The sequence below is a fragment of the Callithrix jacchus genome, chromosome 19 (genome assembly GCF_049354715.1).
Source record: "Callithrix jacchus isolate 240 chromosome 19, calJac240_pri, whole genome shotgun sequence".
NCBI classification, from domain to species: domain Eukaryota; kingdom Metazoa; phylum Chordata; class Mammalia; order Primates; family Cebidae; genus Callithrix; species Callithrix jacchus.
In genome coordinates, this window is record NC_133520.1 from 51,538,029 (window position 1) to 51,561,253 (window position 23,225).

General features: G+C 39.7%; 1 long non-coding RNA gene across 1 annotated transcript in view; it reads left to right on the forward strand.

Moving 5' to 3' along the window:
• The first annotated feature begins 1,224 nt into the window (after nt 1-1,224).
• LOC118149502 (uncharacterized) overlaps nt 1,225-23,225 on the forward strand; it is a 29,808-nt gene continuing 7,807 nt past the window's right edge. The window contains exons 1-2 of the long non-coding RNA XR_004737016.3: nt 1,225-1,389; nt 7,964-8,094. This is a non-coding gene — a long non-coding RNA (uncharacterized LOC118149502). The remainder of the gene's footprint in view (nt 1,390-7,963; nt 8,095-23,225) is intronic.

The window sequence follows — 23,225 nt, forward strand, 5'->3', positions numbered from 1 at the left end:
TTAAACCTAATGTTGTTTTCCCAGCTTGGTTTTGAAATTGCTTCGGACTGATGATTCCTTTTTTCCTTCCATTCTTCTGCTTTTTGAACAGGAATGCTTATATCTGGTATTCACATATGTACCACTTTGTATTTAAAAAAAATACTTTTTCATATTTTCTAGTGTCACAGGCCCACAAATGGAGAAAAATTTGCCTTAGGATGGATCATATCTGGAGTCTCCCCCATATCTGACTTAAGTAATTTAGATGAGATTTTAGACTTTAAGATGACACCATAATGGGCTGTAAATTTCAGGGATACTGTGTTGAAGGAAACATATTTTGCACATGGAACAAATGTGAACATTTGAGTAGGTTATGTGGGAAGGTTATGTGGGAAGTCACTGAAGCCTCTGTCCAACCACCAGCAAGAAACTGAGATCTGACAACAGCCATGTGAGTGGGTGTGGGAGTGGGTCTTCATGGTGACGTCAGAGGACTGCAGCTCTAGCTGACAACTTGACTGAACCCACATGAGTGACCCTGAGCCAGAACCACTTCACTGAGATTTATAACCCTCAGAGACTATGTGAGATAATTAATATTTGTTGTTTAAAGTTGCTAAGTTTGGGGGTAATTTGCTATGAGGCAACAAATAACTAATATAATTTAGTGATTTCATTGAAAAAATAATGCAAGTACAATCCAAATGTCCATCCATTGATGCATGAATAAGTAAAATATTCCTACGATCGAATATTATTTAATCATAAAAAGGGCTGAGATAGTGATACATGCTGCATGATAGACTAATTTTGAAAGCATTAGGCCGTGTTCTTGCTTATAGGTAGGAGCTGAATGATGAGACCACCTGGACACATAGAGGGAAACAATGCACACTGGAGCATATGGAGGGTGGAGGGTGGGAGGAAGGAGAGGATCAAGAAAAATAACTCATGAGTACTAGGCTTAATACCTGTGTGATGAAATAATCTGAACAACAAACCCCCATGACGCACGTTTACCTATGTGACAAAGCTGCACTTTCAGCACATGTACACTTGAACTTAAAAGTAAAGTAAGAAGAAGAACAAGAGGAGGAGGAGGAGGAAGAAGAGGAGGAGGAGGAAGAAAGGAGAACCTTATGCTGAATGAAATAAGGCAGGCATGAATGACCATATGTTTTTTATTCAGCTCAATTTACATAAAATGTCCAGAATAAGCATACGCATAGAGACAGAAGTAGAATCATGGTTGCTGGGGAATAGGAGAGGGAAATGCAGAGTGACTGCTGAGAGGTACAAGCCTACTTTCTGGGTTAATGAAAATGTCCTGGATTTAGATCGTGGTGACAGCTGCACAGCTTTCTGAATATACCTACACCTGCTAAACTGCATACTTTTTAAAAGGTGAGTTTTGTGGTTATGTGAATTGTGTTTCAACTTTAAACAAAAGGAAGGGGAAAGAAAGAAGATAAGTCAAGTCTTTTGAGATATGTATGCAAAAGTTAGAATTGAGATAGAATTAACAATTATGTTTGATTGTCTTTTATTTAAGAGATGCAGGAACTGTTGGATGGCAGGGATGGGAGGGGAAGAAAAGCAATGTTAACAAAAACTTCTGAAGACTATATTTCCTTCATGGTATTTAATCAGCAGAGGCAAAAGACAAGTTAGTTGAAAATACTTTTGGGGCTGGGTGTGGTGGCTCACACCTGTAATAATCCCAGCACTTTGGGAAGCAGAGGTGGGCGAATTGCCTGAGATCAGGAGTTCGAGACCAGCCTGACCAACACGGTGAAACCCTGTCTCTAGTAAACATACAAAAACTAGCTGGGCGTGGTGGTGTGTGCCTTGTAATCCCAGCTACTCAGGAGGCTGAGGCATGAGAACCACTGGAACCTGGGAGGTGGAGATTGCAAGATTGAGCTGCTGCACTCCAGCTTGGGCAATAGAGTGAGACTTAGTCAGAAAAAGGAAAAGAGAAAAGGAAGGAAAACAAAAGACTTTTGTGTGTGTGTGGACTTTACACAACAACCTTCAGGTCTAATGCTTTCTGAGACTGAAGCACAGAAGCCATGCTTTTATAAATATTGCACAAGCATAAGACATGGTCTCTGAAATTAGGGCATTTAAAATTTATATGAGGAGGAAAAGATGAGCAAACAGGTAACACCATGTGATGCATAATTGAGTGCTAAGTTCCAGTATACAAACTATAAATCTGTAGGACCTTAGAGACAAAGATCCAAGAGGGCAATTTGAGTCATTTCATCTTCAATTACTCTTATTTCAATAAGATGTATCTTTTATAAGAATCCAAGGGACAAACAGAGGTCTCAATTGTGCACAATTGCTCTAAATGCTGATTAAGTTTTCAAATATTAAAATAGAACCAAAAGCAGGTTTAATTTTACTTTAAAGTAATACATGTTTATACAGTGTACACATTTTTAGAAAGTACATAAGTTCTTCATATGTGGATATAAACTCCTTGAAGCCTCTGGGTTGTGTGTCCCCCAATTTCTACCCATACTTTGCACACAGTGAGTACCCCATACATTAGTTATCGAGCACTGAAACCCAAGCCTTTCTAGAATTTACCCTCTATCACCCCTTTCTAAAAATTAAGCATTCCAATTCTTTCACTAAATACATTTCACTAAAATGCCTAAAACCGTGTTTATCTTTAGTGAAACATTTCACTAAAAGCTTAAAACAGTGTTTGTCTGGTTTGAAAATGTATGTCTTATGAATACCCCAGATTATATTTAGCAGCATTCTTACATACTAGAATGTTTGAGATATAAAGAGCCTAGAGATCCTAGAGAAACAGATTTTCCTTCAGAGAATATAATTCTTATTGTCTTCTCTGGGTGTTCTCCTCAGCTTTCCTACTAAATACTTATAAATGCTACTCACACTTCCACATTTTCTTGACAGGTAAAGAGAGATCACTATCAAAGCCTCATACTGTGCAAAGCCAAATCACTGTGGAAATTTTAAGATGAATATAAGTCAAATTTCTCATGATTGATCTTGCTTTTCAGACCTCTTTGAGTTCTCTTATGTTTCTTTATCATACTTGTATTCTGGAATCCCATAGTACAATATTGGGACCCAAAGCTGGGGGCCGCCTATCAAACAAACCTTTTATTTATGTGTTTGCCTTTTTTTAATTTTAATATTTGGAGACAAGTCCTCACCATATTGGCCAGGCTGGTCTCAAACTCATGAGCTCAAGCCATCCTCCTGCTTCGGCCTCCCAAAGTGCTGGGACAAAACTGGAGGGTGAGTGTAACACTGAAGTTCAGAGCAAGGATACTGGTGCAGGATCCCAGCTCCACTACTCACTACTGACCTTAATCGCTCTGTGCTTTGTTTTCCTTATCTGTGAAATGGGTGTGCTATTAGACCACCTATCTCTTAGGCTTGTGTAAGTATTAACAGACACAGTATATAACAAGCACTTGGGAGAGGACTTGGACACAGTGAGAATTACACAGGTATTAGCTATTATTATTACTATACCTAGAAACTGCAGCATCTAAAGGAACAGTTTGAAAAATCTCTGCTCCAAAGTATGGAAACATTTATTACATAGCTCTGTGTTGCAAGCCTGGGGAAGAAGTTGGGGGAGTGTTTGGTGCTATATTTATATCATGTAACTTATGCTTGATTCCTGATTGTGGCGAAGCAAAAGAGAAATAAATATTAATCAAGGTACACTATTAATGGAAGGCATTAAGCTGAGTGATGCAACCTATACATTCCTTCATTCCTCATTCCTTTATTTTTCCTCCTCTTTACTTTCTACCCCATTTCTCCTCTTCCATTCCGTTTGCACTTCTTTGGTTAAAATCTCTTAAATCTACACTAAATTGTTTTCTATGCTGAAACTGAGAAATGAGTGAATGAACCCCTAAAAAGGTAATATTGAAAGCACAGTAAGTCTGATGTTATAACCAGGAAATTAAACTCGTAATTTGTTGTTCTATCTTGAAATCATTTTCCTTATTCTTAATTATAAAAAAAGAATAATCTACTTTAAATATAGCTGCGCTGTACTTCCGAGGAGATTGCTTTGCCTGTGAAGTTTGCAAATCTGAATGCATTTATATTAAAACATGTCGGCCCATCTTAGCTTCTTACAGGCTGCCATCCAAGAAGAACACATGCTCCATTTGTTCTCTTTTATGAGAATCCCCTTTACCGCACACTGTCATCCTGGCTTGCTCCTATTTTGGAGCTTTAAAAGCAACCTAATGATTGGAGGCGCAAGAGAAGAGTGAGCACATGCTGTTGGGAAAAATGGCGCCAATAGATTGGCTCAATGGAAGGTGGCCACAAACCTTCAATTAGAAAAAAAAATCAGTATCTGAGAAGCACAATAAAACAAGGTATGCCTGTGTGTAAAATTACAGATAACCAGCTTTGGGGATGAAAATACATTATAAAGACATGGTATCACAATTTAAAATGTTATTTCTTAGTTTAAAATGGTGCTGGGATTTGAATAGTGAACTGTCATTGTATTCCCAGCTCCTTTTCCACATGTGGAACACAGAAGTAGTTATATTGAAGCTAGAAAACAAAATAATGGGAGGCAGTGATAAGTTATAATCACCATGGTAACCCAGCAGAGTGCATATGTGAAAAATCTGGTAGTACCATCACAGACCCCTGTGTGCATATAGATAGGGTTTAGCAATCTAGCTGTAAGAAAAAAGTAACAGAAAAACCCAGGCTCATTCACGCCATCAGTATTTTTGAGAGCTCTCTGGAATACCAGGCAAGTTTTATGTGAGATGAACAGTTAGAAAAAAAGAAAAAGATAAACGTTGTATGTCTTTAGGAGCCTCCCCTGTAGTTCACTTACTGGTAGATTTATTACATTTTTTGCCTTTCATTTAATTATCCCAACTATTCTGTAAGCCCAAAACTATGCTGAGAACTAGTAGAAAAGATGGAAGACATGGAGACCACCCTTTAATAGAAAATTAAAATATAGTTCGAGGACCCTGTATCATTAAGTCCTAAAGGTGTTCTGTTCCTTCTGTTCTTGTTTTCAAATTCATCTTCCTCAAGGGAGAAGATAGTGCCTAATTTATCATTTTACTTCCAATATCGAATGCTGTGCTTGACATGTGCTAAAGATTCAGGAAGTGTATGTTGAAGGAATGAACACATTTCTTCAAAAAGCTAAGGCTATCTCTGAGCAAACAGCTCATTTCCCAGGCACTATGCCAGCCTCATGCGGAGTTGGAAATTTCCTCTGACATTTTATGCAGCTATTCTTAATAAATTGGGAATAATTATTAACAAATATTAGCAGATCTTTGACTGTGATCATCATTATTTATTATCTGAAATATTTCCTTAGGGAGAGTTACTAAAGTCTGGAAATCATAGAAATCAGAAAAAACGGGATTACAGCTCTCATTTAATCTCATAGCTGCCCTAGTGTGATAGTTTAATAATATGTTAATCGTTTTGGCTTTGGTCACATACTGTTAGGTTCAAGAAAATATACACTGTGTCTCTGAACATGAGTAAATCTATAAAAAGATTTTTGCTTCCAGAGCCTATGCTGAAATCATGTTGATTTTTAAATGCATAAGGTTGCCTTTAATGTAGTTAGCACATTATTTATTCTATGAAATTAATGGAGCACTGGTAATGAAGCATACAAGGCCTAAAGTAGGTCTCTAGCCATGTGGATATTTAGAAAGGTGCTTTTTTCCCCTCTTTGCAAATGTGGACCATATCCCAGAAAGCAAGCAAAGTTTTGTAGGATTTGCAAACCTACACACCTATCTGATATGCTGGAGTACCTTCCACCTGGGCAGGGCATGGGGACTCAGTGAAGACTGAAAGAATTGGAGCTGGGCCAGGTGTGGTGACTCACACCTATAATCTCAGCACTTTGGGAGGCCAAGGCAGGTGGATCGCCTGAGGTTGGGAGTTTGAGACCAGCCTGGTCAACATAGTAAAATCCCATCTCTACTAAAAATACAAAAAACTAGCTAGGCATGGTGGAAGGCACTTGTAATCCCAGCTACTTGGGAGGCTGAGGCAGGAGATTCACTTGAAGCCAGGAGACGGAGGATGCAGTGAGCCAAGATTGCATCATTGCACTCCAACCTGGGTAACAAGAGCAAAACTCTGCCTCAAAAAAAAAAAAAAAAAAAGTTGGCGCTGACCATTGTCCTCCAGGGACTAAAACATCCAGGATTTCACAAAATAAGTTTCACCTCTCAACACATTTTACATTGTCTGATTGGCAAGCAAACTCACTCTGAAGAGTGAAAGACAAAGATGCAGCCTGGGGACACTGATACCTGATCACCGAGTCAAGGGTGGATGTGAACCTTCTGGTCAAATGTCTTTATATTCCCACAGTCAATTCCTTTTCTGCTGCTTTCTCTAAAATGTATGCATATACTTCTCTCACCCCCAGCAATGCCTGACTCAGCACACTGAAATCAAACACATTCATGTGTAATATTCACACCAACTGGAATAAAGATTACAAGTAGCCTCATATTACTTCAAGTCAGTTTTTGCTGCCCAATGAGTTCAGATGAGGTGAGATTTTGCTCCCCAATGAATTGCAAAATAATTTCAGTTTTCATATCGTTTTGGAGTCTGGATTTGCAAGTGAGGGATTATAAAGCACTCAGCCGCTCCCCACCATGTCCTGTTACCCAGCCCTACCTCTGCCCTCACCCCACTCTGCCACCTGTGGGTCATATGATGGAGAATATTCTAGCACACTGTCCTTGATCTTATGCCTGCCATGACTGAGACGTTTACCACAATGATGAGGGAGTCACATTCCTGTTTCATGGCTGCTATATCCAGGAAGTGCTCAGATGGGATTCAATTCTCCAGGGTCAGCAGATTGGTGAAGGGTACCATTTCTCCTTCACACAAAAAGCAGGATTCAAGTGTATTCTACAGCCAAAGGTCTGTGATAAGATGACAGTTACTCAGTCAAAGAACAGGAAAGAGCTTCCAGACGGAGGCCCCAGGATCTGCCAGGGATGAGGGGCCCAAATACAGGTTGGTTTTGAGGAATTGCAAGTGATTTGATGAAGTTAAGGACAGACACACAGGGTGACTGTGAGGAATTGCAAGTGATTTGATGATGCTAAGGGTAGACGTAGGGAAAAGACTGGAGCAAAGAATGGAAGTAGTGGCAGGACTTGAGTTAGGGATGGATGTAGACAGTGTAGGAAGGATGGCCTTGGATATCATAAAATGTCTCTTTATTCTGAAGGGTCTTGAGGAGACGTGGACAGGATTTAAGCAGGTGAGGGATGTGCTGAGATTTGTGCTCTTTTGGATATCCTGTGGTACATCATATAGGATTTGCCATCAGATGCATCACAAGGAGGGACTCTATTATTGTTGCCTTTATTTGAATTATAACAAGGCCATGAGGGGGTAGGTATAAAAAACACTGGTGGTTATTTCCCAGTGTTAGTCTTCTCCTTCTTCTTTAGAAACAGAATCTATGGACGGAGGGAATAATGACTACATTTCTTAATAATGTGTGAGTCTAGGTATTTTGGTGAAGAAAGATATAAAAATCAGCTTCTAAATTACTATTTTTATTAGTTCCTGAATATGTCAAAATTCCAGGCTTTCTTTTATGCAGAAGTTTAATTTAAGAAACATTCTAGGAATTGTTCGTGATGATCTACGGACGGAGGTCCCTGTGTTCAACAGCAGAAAGAGAAAAAGTCAGGAAGCTTCAAAAAGATTATTGGGAAAAGGTGTTGATAACTTACATACACTGGTCGGAGTTGTCCAGTAAAGTATTAGGGATTTATCACATTGCTGAAACTTTTCTAACTACTGACATATGTCACTGTTCTATTATGGAGGGTCATGGGGTTAAGCTCTGGCCAAGGGGTTGTAAGTAGCCATGGTGTCTTCAGGGAAGGGACTCGTATTTCTCTTTCTTTCCTCCTTGCAGGGAGGCAGATGGTGAACAGTAAGAAAGGGGAAGCCTGGGCTCTCAGCCCTGTGGAGATGCAACACGGTTCCTGGAATGTCTATTTCTGGACTTCTGTTACATAAGAGAATAGTACATTTTATCTCGGTTAAGTAAGTAATTTTGTACTCTCCCATACAGTCAAATCTAATTCTAATCAATGTGAGGTTACCGATAATTTGAGGTTTTAGGTTTTAGTGGTAAAGATATCATCTCTTCTGTTGCAAATACTATTAGTTTGGAAATGTTCTTCTTTAAAAAAAAAAAACAGTACTTTAAGTTGCTATTGTATTGTCTGGAAATTTTCAAAGAAGTCTTTAAAAATATTTTAATTAATATATATAATAATTATACATATTTATGGGGCACGGTATGATGCTTTAATAAATGTACGCAATGTGTAATGATCAAATCAGGGTAATTAATGTATCTACAACCTCAAACATTTGTCATTTCTCTGTACTGAGAACATTTAAAATCTTCTCTTCTAGATATTTAAAAATACACCATAAATATTCTTGACTATAGTCACCCTACAGGGCCATAGAACACTACTAAAAATTATTCCTCCTAATCTAGCTGTAATTCTGTATCCACGAGCCAACCTGTCAAGGCTCACTGGTCTTGGACATGGCCTTCCTGCTGTACGGGACTGCCTATTCTTTGGGGTATATGGTGCTACATGGACTTGCATGCTGGGGTCATGGCTGTACCGCTGAGTCTGCCCGGGGTTTTAGCATTGCAGCCTTTTGTGTGGGCACAGTGGTATAATGGAAGAGCCCCAGGGATGTGGAGATGCAGAGGCTGTTGGGCTCCAGGGCAAGATGCACTCCAGCAGTAACTGTTCTGAAAACGTTGCCATGCCATAGCAGTTTGAGTCCTGATGGGGGGTATGTATAGGGGGTACCAAACATGAATTCTTTTTCTGGAGTAATACACCTGCATGATCCAGACAGCTCCCTGTACTGAACTCAGGGCTTGCACAGACAGCAAGGCCCTTCTGTAGCTAGAATTGCAGCCATCCATGTTGGTGATGGGGACTGCTGGAGCTTTCACACTTACCTTTTTCCTCTAGTGGGGAGTCTCTCTCGGTTCCAAGCCAATCTCAGATAAGTGCTTTACTTCCCTCTCTGTGCTGCTATACCAAATTTCTGTGTTTCTGAGGGTTTTTGTCTCTCCCTTGCTGAATTTCAGTCGTCTCCCTTAGACATTCTATTTAAAGTGCAGTTATTTTTTTAAAAATTGTAGAGATGGGGTCTCGCCATAATGCCAGGCTGGTCTTGAACTTTCAAACTCAAGTAATTCTCCTGCTTCAGCCTCCTAGAGTGGTGGGATTATAGGCATGAGCCCACTGTGCCAACAACTACTTCTTTGTTGTTCTGCTTCTTCTTTGCATCTCTAGTTTGCCATTATCTCTAAGTTCAAGGTAGGCTTTTTAGCTGCAAAAATGTAAGCCACATATACACTCACTGTTGGAAAAGAAACTTATGTTGCCACCTCTTTGTGCTACAATAAGATTAAATGAGATAACAGTACCTTGAACACAATATAAACTCTTTTTATGCCTTTGATATTTAAAAAGGAAATTTAGGTGATTCAGTAAGATAAATGATCACTACTGATTTGCCATTTGTGGAAACCCAAATTTTCATTGAGTCTGGTTAAAGATAATTACATCTGTACCTGAATGATTTTTTAAATGGCGTTATTCATCTTGATATGTCTTATATTTGTATGACATAAAAAGAAAACAAGCTGCTGAAGAAAAAAAGACACCCATTGAACAAACTTGAACAATTTTTTTAAAATACCGTATTTTCCCTGGCAATAGGTCAATCCAATAAATAATTTTCAGCAAATTAAGAACATGAAGAAAAAAAACCTTTGCATATATGGTCGAATGATTTTCAACAAGGGTACCAAGAACACTCATAGGCGATAAGGACAGTCTTTTCAACAAATGGTGCTGGGAAAACTGGATATTCACATGCCTAAGAATGAAATTGGACCTTACAACATAAAAAAAAATCACAAAATGGATTTAAAAGCTACAGGTAAGACATACCCTTATAAAACTTAGGAAAAAGCACAGGGGAAATCTTCATAACATTGTATTTGGCAAAGATTTCTTGAAAATGATACCAAAAGCACAGGCAACAAAAGCAAAAATAAACACATGGAACTATATGAAACTTAAAAACTTCTGTGCATCAAAGAACACAATCAACAGAGTAAACAGTCTACAAATCGTGAGAAAATATTTACAAATAATATATCTAATAAGTAGTTAACATCCAAAAACATTTAAAGAACTCTCCCAACTTGAGAACAATAAAACAGGCTGGACACAGTGGCTCATGCCCATAATCCCAGCACTTTTGGAGGCCTAGGTGAGAGAATTGTGTTCAAGGATTTGAGAACAGCCTGACCCACGCAGTTTTGCATGACTAAGGAGGCCTCAGGAAAATTATAATTATGGTGGAAGGCGAAACAGGCACATATTATATGGAGCCAGGTGAGAGAAGTGAGAGCCAAGTGAAGGGGGAAGCCCCTTACAAAACTATCAGATCTATCACTCACTATCACTAGAACAGCATGAGGAAAACTGGCCCATGATTCAATTATCTCCAGCTGGTCATGCTCTTGATACATGGGGGTTATTACAATTTAAGGTGAGACTTGGGTGGAATCACAGAGTCAAACCATATCACTAGTTGTGGTGGCATGCACCTACCTGTCTCAGCTACTTGGGGAGGCTGAAGTGGGAGGATCATCTGAGCCTGGGAGGTTGAGGCTGTGGTGAGCCATGACCATGCCCCTCCCTGCACACCAGCCTGAGTGGCAGAGTGAGATCCTGTTAGTTTTTTTTAAAAACAACAACAACAGCAAAACCCAATGGCACCATTAAAAATGAGTAAAGGATTTAAATAGACATTTCTCCAATGATGTTATACAAATTTCCAACAAGCATATGAAAAAATGCTCAGCATCACTAATCATTAAAGAAATGTGAATTAAAACCATAATGAGATATCACTTCATACCCGTTATAATGGCTGCTATCAAAAGCCAAACAAAACAAAAAAAACCCACAACTGTTGGCAAGTATATGGAGAAATTGGAACCCTTGCCCTGCTGCTAGTTGGAATGTAAAATGGTGCAACCACTATGGAAAACAGTATGGTGGTTCTTCACGAAATTAAAGGTAGAATTACCACAACATCCAGCAATCCCACGTCTGGGTATCTATCCAAAAGAATTAAAAGCAAACTCTGGAAGAAATATTTGCACAATCATGTTCATAGCTGCATTCATCACAGTATCTAAATGATGGCAGCAACCTAAGCATCCATCTACAAATGAATAAGTGACAAAATGTGATATGTAACTATAACAGAATACTAATCAGCCAGAAAAAAGAAGGAAATTCTGACACACACTACAATATGGGTGAACTTTGAGGATATTATGCTAAGTGAGATAAGTCAATCACAAAAGGACAATACTATATTATTCCACTCATATGAGGTATCTAGAGTGGACACATTCATGGAAGGAAAAAGTAGAATAGTGCTTGCCTACGGCTGGAGAATGGGGGAAATCGGGAGCAATTGTTTAATGGGCAGAGAGTTTCAGTTTTGCAAGATGAAACAAATCTGGAGATCTGCTGCACAGCAATGGAAATATACTTAATACTACTGAACTGTGCACTTAGAAATTGTTAAGATGGTAAATTTTATGTTACATGTTTTTTTGCCACAATTAAAAATAATAATAACTTTTAAGCGGCCCCCATCTCTACCTGCTAAAAAATAACATGATTATTTTTATACACATTTTGCCATGATATAGAACCATTTGGAGATAGGATATTCATCCTGAAATTGAATTAATAGGTAAAAATATTGGTCTTAAGTGGTCAGGAATTGGTCTAGTGTTCTGTTTTGACATGCTTCCCCGTGCCTCTGTGAGTGTAAATAGTTCCATTTGTATTTCCCATCCCCTTTCCTCTGGTTTAACTGAGCTCAGTGTCTTAGTACAAATGAGTTACTGACCACAACCAAGACAAAATAATTCTCAGCAATAAACGAACTTCACAAAATTTAAAGGTTTCATTTATTTGTGAAATTCTCCAATGAGAGGGCAATATTTGAAGCAAGGTATCATTCTTTAATAAATTTGTTTCCCCTCTGTGCCGCAGAATATAGGGTGTTCATTTTGACCTCTTGAGCCTGCAAATAAAGGGGTTTACTACCTAATTCTGACGTCTTAGAAATAGGTAGAAGTGTGCTGTCCAAATCTTACCATCCTCAAGATCAAATCACCCTTTGCCTCTGATCTTTCTTCAGTAACTTCAGATCCTAGTGTTCTCTTTTGTTTCTCTACCCAATAGAACTCATAAATGAATGCTAAAACTGGTTGAATGCTACAGAGATCTAGAGCAAAAGACCTTGAAAGGTCTTTGAGAGCAGTGACCATACTTTATACCTCCTCTATGAACGCTCTTTGTCATGTGATCACACCGTTGTTCCTGCATTAACTATGAACTAGTGTCCCCTTCAATCCTTTTTTTTTTTTTTTTTTGAGACGGAGTTTCGCTCTTGTTACCCAGGCTGGAGTGCAATGGCGCGATCTCGGCTCACCGCAACCTCCGCCTTCTGGGTTCAAGCAATTCTCCTGCCTCAGCCTCGCGAGTAGCTGGGATTACAGGCACGCGCCACCATGCCCAGCTAATTTTTGTATTTTTAGTAGAGACGGGGTTTCACCTTGTTGACCAGGATGTTGTCAATCTCTTGACCTCGTGATCCACCCACCTCAGCCTCCCAAAGTGCTGGGATTACAGGCTTGAGCCACCGCGCCCGGCCTCCCCTCCAACCTTAAAGTGTTGCATTTTACTCATGAGCTACATTACATGAGAGGGATATTAGCTTGATTCTGCAGAGTGAGAAATGGGCTCTGGGGACTATTTCTTTCCAAAGACATTAGTCAGCTCTCCTAGTTCTTGTATCTACCACACGCCCATGGTTTCAGCTTTACCTGCTGCCTTCATTCATGCCTTTTCAGAGTTCTGTGCTTCCAACCTGCTGCCTTTATTCATGGCCTTTTCAGAGTTCTGTGCTTCCAACCTGCTGCTTTCATTCATGCCTTTTCAGAGTTCTGTTTCCAACCAGCTTGCTTCTTGTTGGCTTCCACACACCAGTTTTTCACAGGCTGAGGATTCATCTTTGCTTGACTGCCAACTCAGTTACCACTTGTCCCTCACATTTCCATCTTCCCAAAGTTGGTAAATGTGTTGACTCTTCTTCCTTGTGCATTTATGCCTTTTTTAATTCATTTATTTATTTAAAAATATTAGGCCAGGTGCAGTGGCTCACACCTGTAATCCCAACACTTTGGGAGACTGAGGCAGGTGGATCTCTCGAGGTAAGGCATTCAAGAGCCACCTGGCCAATATGGTGTAACCCCATCTCTACCAAAAATACAAAAATTAGCCAGGCATGGTGACTCGTGCCTGTAGTCCCAGCTACTTGAGAGGCGGAGGCAGGAGAATCATTTGAACCTGGGAGGTGGAGGTTGCAGTGAGCAATCACACCTCAGCACTCCAGTCTGGGTGACAGAGTGAGACTCTGTCTCAAAACAAACAAAAATATTCATTTTCTGACATATTTGTGTGACTGAAGGCGAGATAAAAGACAAATTCGTGTTTTTAATCTATCATGTTTAGCTGACCACCTCACTATACCTTTATTATCAAAGAAAAGTTTAATCCTGAAAATGTTCTATTCCGAGAAAAGTGGCATGGGTGTGGAGTTTGGAATGAGGAGAGGCAAGAGGTAAGATTTCAAGGGGATTCCTTTGTACTGAAAAGGATTTCACACCAAATTCAGAAAGCAATGTAGAACTTCTGGAGAAATTTAATTAGAAATCTAACACACTTTTATATGGTTTGGTTTCTCTCATCTTTAAACTCCCATTGGATGTTTGATCTCCAGCTCAACACAATCCAAAAGAGCTATCTGAAATGATACAAACGTTCTCCATCTACACTATCCAATATGGTAGCCACTAGCCTCAACATGTGATTATTGAGAACTTGAAATGAGGCTAGTAAAACTGAGGAACTAAATTTCAAATTTTATGCAATTTAATAATAAATTTAAATATACACATGTAAGTAGCATCTCTTGAATTGGACAGCACAGTTCTTGCTTTGGGGATTTGATTTCATAATCTCCTAATTATTTTATTTGTGCCCATCCTGTCACCCAAACAGAGTCTAAGACTCTAAAGATAGTGATCTACTGTAATAGTAATCTTGACTCACAGTTCAATAGCACATAGCAGGCTGGGCACAGTGACTCATGCCTATAATCCAAGTGCTTTGAGCGACTGAGGCGGGCAGATCACCTGAAGTCTGGAGTTCGAGACCAGCCTGGCCAACATGGTGAAACCCCATCTCTACTAAAAATACAAAAATTAGCTGGGCATAGTGGTATGCACCTATAATCCCAGCTGCTCGAGAGGCTGAGGCACAAGAATTGCTTGAATCCGGAAGGTGGAGGTTGCAGTGAGCTGAGATCGTGCCACTGCACTCCAGCCTGGGAGACTAAGGAAGACTCCGTTTCAAAAAAATTCTAAAAATAAAAAGAAATCAATAGCACACAGCACAGAGCTATACATCTCTCTAATTGTGATGCTCAGGGAAGAATTCTGAGCTGAGAGTCAGGAGTTCTGGTCTGGTCCTGTCACTAACGAGCTAGGTGACTTTGGAAAAATTTATTAATTTATTGATTCACAATCATGTCAAAAAAATGATTAACAACTGGGCCCCAAATTATTTGTTACCAATAGTAGTTGCTGTGTTATTGCTTTTATCAATAAATGAGAGGAGCCGTGCATCCCTCTGAGTTTTCCAATTCCAGTGCAATTGAATGGAAAGCTAGAGTGCTTGGAACAGCCTTGGGGGTACATGCTAGAGAAAGCTTAGGGCAGGCTGCAGTGACTCACAACTGTAATCTCAGCACTTTAGGAGACCGAGGTGGGCAGATCACTTGACGTCAGGAGTTCAAGACCAGCCTGGCCAACATGGTGAAACCCCGCCTCTACCATGCTTGGTGGTGCGCACCTGTAGTCCCAGCTACTTGGGAGGCTGAGGCAGGAGACTCAGTTGAACACAGGAGGCAGAGGTTGCAGTGAGCCCAGATTGCACCAATGCACTCCAACAGAAAAAAATTAAAAACAGAGAGAGGAAAAAAAAGTCTGGATCTAGTATTAGGAAGGTTAAACAAGGAATCTGCACTTTGTGCTGTCACCTTCAGGGAGCCTTAGCACTTGTGTGCCTCAGTCCTCTTCTGAAGAATTTCTGACAAATTGGCCAATATTCTGTATACCAAAAAGCCTCCGTACTTTGAAAATGCGGATTTGCCTGAGCTGGCATCCTTTGCTGGGCAGAGGAGGAGCATCTAGGCAGTATGCAGTGTATTAACTTCCTGAACCCATCCGACTTTTTGGGGTGGTGGAGGAGTTTCAATTTGATTGGTTGAAACATCATAACCACTAATAGTATGGACAGATGCTGAAACATATCTAGAAAGACAGTGGAAGCCTGAGAGCAGCAGAAACTATAACTAAATAAACAAGCAGCTGAAAAAGAGAAGGACAGTAGAGAAAAATGATCAGACACAACAGAGTGATTGAGTCACTCTAATAATAAAGTAATGGGGTAGTGAGTAGAGACCGCCAGTGATTAAAGAGACTTCAAGATGACCTGGTCACTAAATTACCTCCTAAACAACCTAATTATATCCAGTCACCCCTGAAGCCCAGCTATACCACTGCATTTCTCACCTTCCATATAGCCTTACCTTGAGGTGACCCATAGACTCCTACTTTGAGGTAACCTAAGTACCCTAAGTTAGTTCCCTTTCATGCTAACAACAACAACAACAAAAAAAAACCCTAAATATAGAAATAAACGCTGACTTAGTCAGTCTCTCTGGGCTCACTCACCTCAGCGCAGCATTTTGGGGTTGAGCCAGATGACCTTCAAAGCTCTTTTCAGCTGTAATTTTTATTTCAACATGAGATTATACTGGGCCAAAGTAGATGGTTTGCACAGCAGTGCTCTGAGAATATGAAAGAAAAAGAGGTCACCACAGTCTGGAGTTGTCAGAAAGGCTTTGTGGAGGGGTCACTGGCATGAGAATGCTGCCTGGACCTCTCCCTGCTTCTAAATCTGACAGAAGCTCAGGCGAAGCGTACCACAGTGTCAGCTAGTTCACTAGTTCAATCCTTTTGTGTGTCTGTCTCTGCATAATAACTCTTTTTTAAAATGTGGGGATTGTCTCAGTTATAAATATATATTTATTAGAGAGGAAAATAAGAGAACAAAAGTAAAATCATAATTACCTTCATTACCTAGAGATCCCAGAGATGGTGATTAGTGATTACTAATAAATTCAACGATTTCTCTCCTTTTCATGTTTCCTCTCTCTCTCTCTCTCTCTCTCTCTCTCTCTCTCTCTCTCTCTCTCTCTCTCTCTCTCAGTGATAGACAGGGTCTTTCTCTGTCACCCAGGCTAGAGTACAGTGGTATAATCATCCATCACTCACTGCAGCCTCAACCTCCTGGGTTCAAATGGTCCTCCCACTTCAGCCTCCCAAGTATCTGGGACTACAGGCATGTGCCTTTTACCCAACATTGCATTGTACACATTTTTGGGTCATTAAGCTTTTTATGAAAATTAGACTTGAATAGCACAGAGAATTATATCATATGGTTATACCAAAATTTAAGTTTCTCTCATTTTTCAATATTTTAAAGAATGCCTTGAAGAATATACTTATACATGAATCTTTATGTACACTTTTTGCAGTTTTTTTTTGATAGGCCACTGAACACAGATGTCTTCATCTGTTCAGACTGCTGTAACAGTATACCACAGATTAGATGGCTTATAAACAACAGAAATGTCTTTCTCATAGTTCTGGATGCTGGAAAGTCCTGGGTTAAAGTGTTGATAGATTTGGTACCTGGTGAGGACCTGCTCCCTGGTTCACAGAGGGCATCTTTTTGCTGTGTTCTCACATGGTGGAAGGGGCGAGGAAGCGCTCCAGTAGAGGGTCTCTACTGTAGCACCACTAATCCTATTCATGGGGGCCCCACCCTCATGACCTAATCACCTCCCAAAGCTCCCCAATCCTACTACCGTTACCTTGGGAGTTAGGATTTCAACACAAAAATTTGGGGGTAAAGATGCAAACATTCAGCCCATAATGACAGAATTTTGAACATTCATAAAATGTTTCTTAGATTCCCTGCTAAACTGTCCACCAGAAAAGTTGTGCCAATTTATGCTCCTACTGAAAAAGACTATACAAGTTTTACACCTAGGTCAGAATTGAGTATTATCTTTTTCTCCAACTTTTGGCAGATTGCCATGTGATTATCAAATCCTTTTGTCCACTTCTTTGATAATTAATGCAATAGTGTGTCTTCATATGTTTGATGGACATTTAAATTTCTCCTTTTGTGAATCATCTCTTCAAACCATTTACCTGTTTTTCTATTGCTGCGCTTGTCTCTTTGTTGTTGATTTGTAAGAACTCCCTATATATAAAGGATATTCTCATCTGTCTGCATGAGAGTAAAAACACTGACGTTTCTCTATGGCTAGAAAGGAAAATGACACCTCCCTGCCTCCTTTTTTTTTTTAGAACATTTTCTTACAAAAAAACTAGTATTTATAAATCCTTCTCCTGTCCCTTTGATATACATGTAAATCTTTTCAAAGGCTAAATAAATTTCTTGCTAGCCTTATAAACTATAAATGTTTTTCTTAAGGGCCTGAGAGGCATTTCTTAGAAATAAAAACATTAAGGAAGTTAGCACCCCTGTTTTCTGGTCCCTGTGGGAGCTTGCTCTAAGCTCTGACTGATACTTGTCCTAGAGATAAATATTGTTTTATTTCAAATAAAGGCAATTAACTAGCACAGATGTCTACCCCAATATCCCAATTACCAGGTGAATATTAAGCAAATGGCTGTTGTCTAGTCCTCTTATACAAGGTCAGTTGTCTAGTCCTCTTATACAAGGTCAGTTGTCTAGTCCTCTTATACAAGGTCAGTTGTCTAGTCCTCTTATACAAGGTCAGTTGTCTAGTCCTCTTATACAAGGTCAGTTGTCTAGTCCTCTTATACAAGGTCAGTTGTCTAGTCCTCTTATACAAGGTCAGTTGTCTAGTCCTCTTATACAAGGTCAGTTGTCTAGTCCTCTTATACAAGGTCAGTTGTCTAGTCCTCTTATACAAGGTCAGTTGTCTAGTCCTCTTATATAAGGTCAGTTGTCTAGTCCTCTTATACAAGGTCAGTCGATCGTTATTCCTGAGAACGTATGTGATAGATTGCACCTACTTGGCTATATTAAAAAGGCAGATTACTTTCTGGTTTGTAATTCATTAGCATATTACCTTTGATGTACGTCACAGCCTGTTAATACTTACTTAATAATAAGTTTGTTAGGCTGGGCTTGATGGCTCATGCCTATAATCCCAGCACTTTGGGAGGGTAAGACAGGAGAATCACTTAAGCATAGGAATTCACAATGAGCCTGAGCATAGTAGGAGATCCCGTGCCTACAAAAAATTTTTTAAAATTTAACCAGGTAGGGTGGTATGTGTTTATAGTCCCAGCTACTGAGGAGGCTGAGGCAGGAAGATCATTTGAGCCTTGGTGGTCAAGGCTGCAGTGAGCCGTGACCATGCCACTGCACTCCAGCCTAGGTGACAGAGCAAGACTCTGTCTCAAAAAAGAAAAAAAAGACCAAAAAAAACCAGAAAACATGTAAAGCACCTAGAACAATGCCTGATACCAATAGGGACTAAAAATTATGAATTAATGCTATCATAAAATCTCATTATTGTTAATATGTTTAATATAAGAATATTTTTTTTTTCTTTTCTCTTTTTTTTTTTTGAGACGGAGTCTCACACTGTGGCCCAGGCAGAGTGCAGTAGTGCGATCTTGGCTCACTGCCACCTTCGCCTCCTGGGTTCAAGCAATTCTCCAGCCTCCCGAGTAGCTGGGATTACAGGCACCCACCACCACGATCAGCTAATTTTGTTTGTATTTTTAGTAGAGATGGGGTTTCACCATGTTGCCCAGGCTGTTCTGGAACTCCTGACCTTGTGATTCTCCCGCCTCAAACTCCCAAAGTGCTGGAATAACAGACATGAGCCACTGTGCCAAGCTGGGAATATTTCTTTTCTTCTGGAATAGCTGTTCTTAAGCCAACTTCAGCATTATATTTGTTAGCATGTTGGAACAGAGAAATGGCGCTTGTTGTGTGAACCTGTGAGCCTCAGTTTCTTCATCTGTTAATTCCTCACACACTTATGATGTGAATGTGAACACCGAGGTGCATGGTGTATTAGTTTGCTAGGGTTGCTGGAATGATGTACCACAAGCTAGACTGTTGATGGCCGCATTAAACCTTGGTTCTTGTCCTCTTAGTTTAAAGGAATTTAAACAAGAGACACACAGCAAAAGAAGTGCAACAAGAGCAATTAATTGAAAAGGAAAAAGAACATTCTGGAAATTAGGTGCAGAATAGACAGCACCCCTTGAGGAAGAATTCAGAGTGGTCTGCTCGTAAAGTTGATGCAGCAGAGACTGCTCAAGGGAGACCCCCTTTCTGGGAGTCTTACATGATTATTCACAAGGAGATGGAAACAGGTATTACTAGTAAGCATGTTCTGCGTGATCCATGGGGTGCACATGTGCAGTAGCTGTACATGCTTGTCCATACCTTGCATGTCTCATTCACATCTTAAATATCCATGCAAGGGTATGTTTTTTACTATGATAATGAGCAAAGGGGCAGTTTGAGGACAAGGAAAATCAAAATGCTCTTGCTTTCTAGAAGGGAAAGTCCCTATTGAAGATTGCTTTGCTTGAATGAGCTCGATTACAATGTGAATGATGAGGCTTACTGTGTTGACTGTATGGTCAGCACCATTGCTGCATCCCAAGGACATGGTCACTTCCTTGACTACCTATCTGGCCTTGGGATGACTTACACAAGAAAAATGTCTTGTCTCCCAGTTCTGGAGGATAGAAGTCTCAGATCACAGTGTCAGCAGGGTGAATTCCTTCGGAGGGCTGTAAGGGTAGGATCTGTCATTGATTTGTAGGTGGCAGTCTTTATGTACACATGGAGTTCTCCTGTATGGCTGGCTGTGTCCAAGTTTTTCTTTTATAAGGACACCAGTTATACTGGATTAGGCCTGACACTAATAACTTTACCTTAAGTTGATCATCTCTTTAAAGGCCCTATTCTCGAATAAGACCCCATTTTGAGTTACTGGAGGTTTCAACAGATGAATGTATGGGGATATGTACACAATTCAGCCCATAATGCACAGTAAAGTCCTCTGCCCATGGATGATGATGACTGTACCCAGATGGAGTCATTTCCCCAGAAGACAATCCCCATGTCCTATAAAAAGAAGGGTTGGAAGTACCCCCAATTCAATTTTCAAGGGGTTTCATTTTGACTTGAGGAAATGGCCTTTGCTAGAGAAATAGTCATTTAAATTAAGTTCCTTTCTTCACCTTGTCTTTCTGCATCTGTTAACTAAGAATAACATATCACACATGTGAACTCTACATAAAATTTAGAGGAACTTAGACATCTTTTAGGCTAACACCCTTATTAAACCTTTATGTATCCAGGAAAATTGTCTAGTTCTTTGAATGATTAATGTCAAATCTACATTCTGGGTAGATTTTTCTTATTTTGGTAACAGACTGTGCTTGAATTCAATTTACCAAGACCAGAGCAAGAATTAACGGGGAAACAATATTATCAATAGATTTTTTTTTCTTCTAAAGGCAGCGGTAAATCACGTAAAGGTCTTCATAGTAAGTAGAGCCTGTGGCAATGGAACTCAGCAAAAATCCCATCAATTTTACAGCACTTTGGTGTCTGCCCCATGGCTTAACATAAGAATTACTGGGGAGCTTCTGTGGAGAATTAGTCATGAGCATGGATAGCAAAAGAAAAAGCTGCAGGTAGGCAGAAGAAATCTGCAAAACATTTTGTTTACTTGTACAAGGGAGGGTGCTGGTGGGACCACTCTTAATCCTCCTTATCCTCCTCCTGCTCTTCCTCCCAAGATTAATCTGGGACGTATACTCACAATAATAAGAGGATGCAAATGAAAAGTTCACAGGGTCAGGGAAAAACGTGAAAAATAGCCAAGGGACACAATGGAATGCAATGAAAGGTCTGAGTGTCAGAGGAGATGTGGGCTCATCTTCCTCCACTTTGAAGGACCTGAGCTCAAGATCATACAGTTATGTCATCTGAAGTCAGATAAACCTAGGTTGCAATTCTACTCCTTTCACTGATAGACTTTGAATAGTCACTTAATTTCTCTGAGCCCATGGGCAAGTAATGCCCACCCCGCAGAAATACTATGATGACTGATATGTTCAGACAGATGTGAGAGCAACCAATATATGTCCAATCTGAATGTATGATTCATTATCAGGCAAGTAAGGGACGCTAATAACAAAGGCAACATAGTGGCCAATGATGACGGCCAACAACTCCAACATAGGAGCTGCCTTAAGGCCTCATGATCTGCTCAATAATTTGCAACTAAAAGTCTCAGCTGGCCGCATAGCAGGGCTTTGTTACAGGGTTTAACTTCTGCCCTTTCCCTGCCTCCTACTTGGCCAGTGCTTGGTAAGAAACAAATGAATCAACAAAACAATGTTGTAAACCATGGCAAGAAAACTGTGGTGTGCTTCTTTTGGTTGGATAGATACAGAGTTTCGTTTCTTTCAAAGATGATGGCATGGAAGCAGATGTCATGAACCTGAGAGGAACTAGCAGAGTTAGAAAGTGAGTCTATCCACAGAGGCTAGAATAAGGATTTTTAACAGCAATTTGCAAAGACATTTTCCCCTATTTAGATTTGTCAGAAAGTAGATTATTAGAAAAATTGATTTGTCAGAAAGTAGATTATTAGAAAAATTGTGACGTAATGGATTGACAGTTAATTCATTATTTGAATGTTATCCATACAGGCAAAAAGCTATAATATAACTTTAATCACCAACCACACACTGTGGTTTCTTTAAAGAAAGTTCTTGTTTTGCTGGTTCCACTGTTGCCTGGAAGAAGGACTGTGAGTGTAGGAGGTGACGATTTCACCCTGCACTTAATTCTCTGTGGATATAGAAAGTGGGTAGGCTGGAAATGAAAATTCTGTCATTGTCATCTTCTTAAAGACTGAGCTAAGCGGAGGAGGTGGAAGTCATTCGGGTGGCTGCTGATATAGAAAATGCATTCTCTAAAATAATATAACATTAAATAAACAATGCACTTTCTTCAGCATATTTTATTTCATCTTTGATTATTTATATCCCAGTTTATTCTGCATGATACAACCTTTATTTCTCAGTTTTTCTTTTGTAGGCAATTTATACTTGACTTTGCTAATTATTGCACTGGCAGCTCTTCATCCTGGAAACTAGCACCCTGCAGGTGTTATTGACATTTCTGTCTTAAATATATCCATTTCAAAAACATGGGTTGAGTTTGTATCATGTTCAGAAGACTATGCCATAATGAAAGCAGTAGGGGTGACTGAGACGCAGTTCATATCCACTAGAATATCAAGCATCATTCCAAGGGAAGATGCGATTACTCACAACAGTGCAGGGAGATGGTGTCTGGAATGGTTCTTGAAGATAGTGGTGCTTGCATTGAAATATGGAGGATGGATAAAGCTGAGGTAGCCATTTTAGACTATAGAAGCATATTAGACAAAAACAAAGCAGTGAAAAGGGCTCATACATGAAACTATTTCAGCCATCTTGTTAATAAATCATCATTACCTTTTGAGATCTTAGGTGAAGCTGCTATAATAAGACAGATCAACAAGAAAAAAACCAAGTTATTAACATGTATATCTCATATATACATGGGAGACGGGGAATGAATGGTTCTCAAAGAGGTGGCTTAGAACTCTGGCTTATATAACCTCTTCACAAAGAACAACACATTTTTGAAGAAATTGGAGGACAAAAGAAAAGGAAGCTTTAGAGGCAGCAAATTGTGGGAAGGCGGATACAGGTGGATAAGGCAGATATGGTGGATAAAGGCTGGCTGGTAAAGTTTGTTATGTAGATTCCTCTGGTACTGGTTTTTGGGCTGAGAACTAAGTCATCTCCA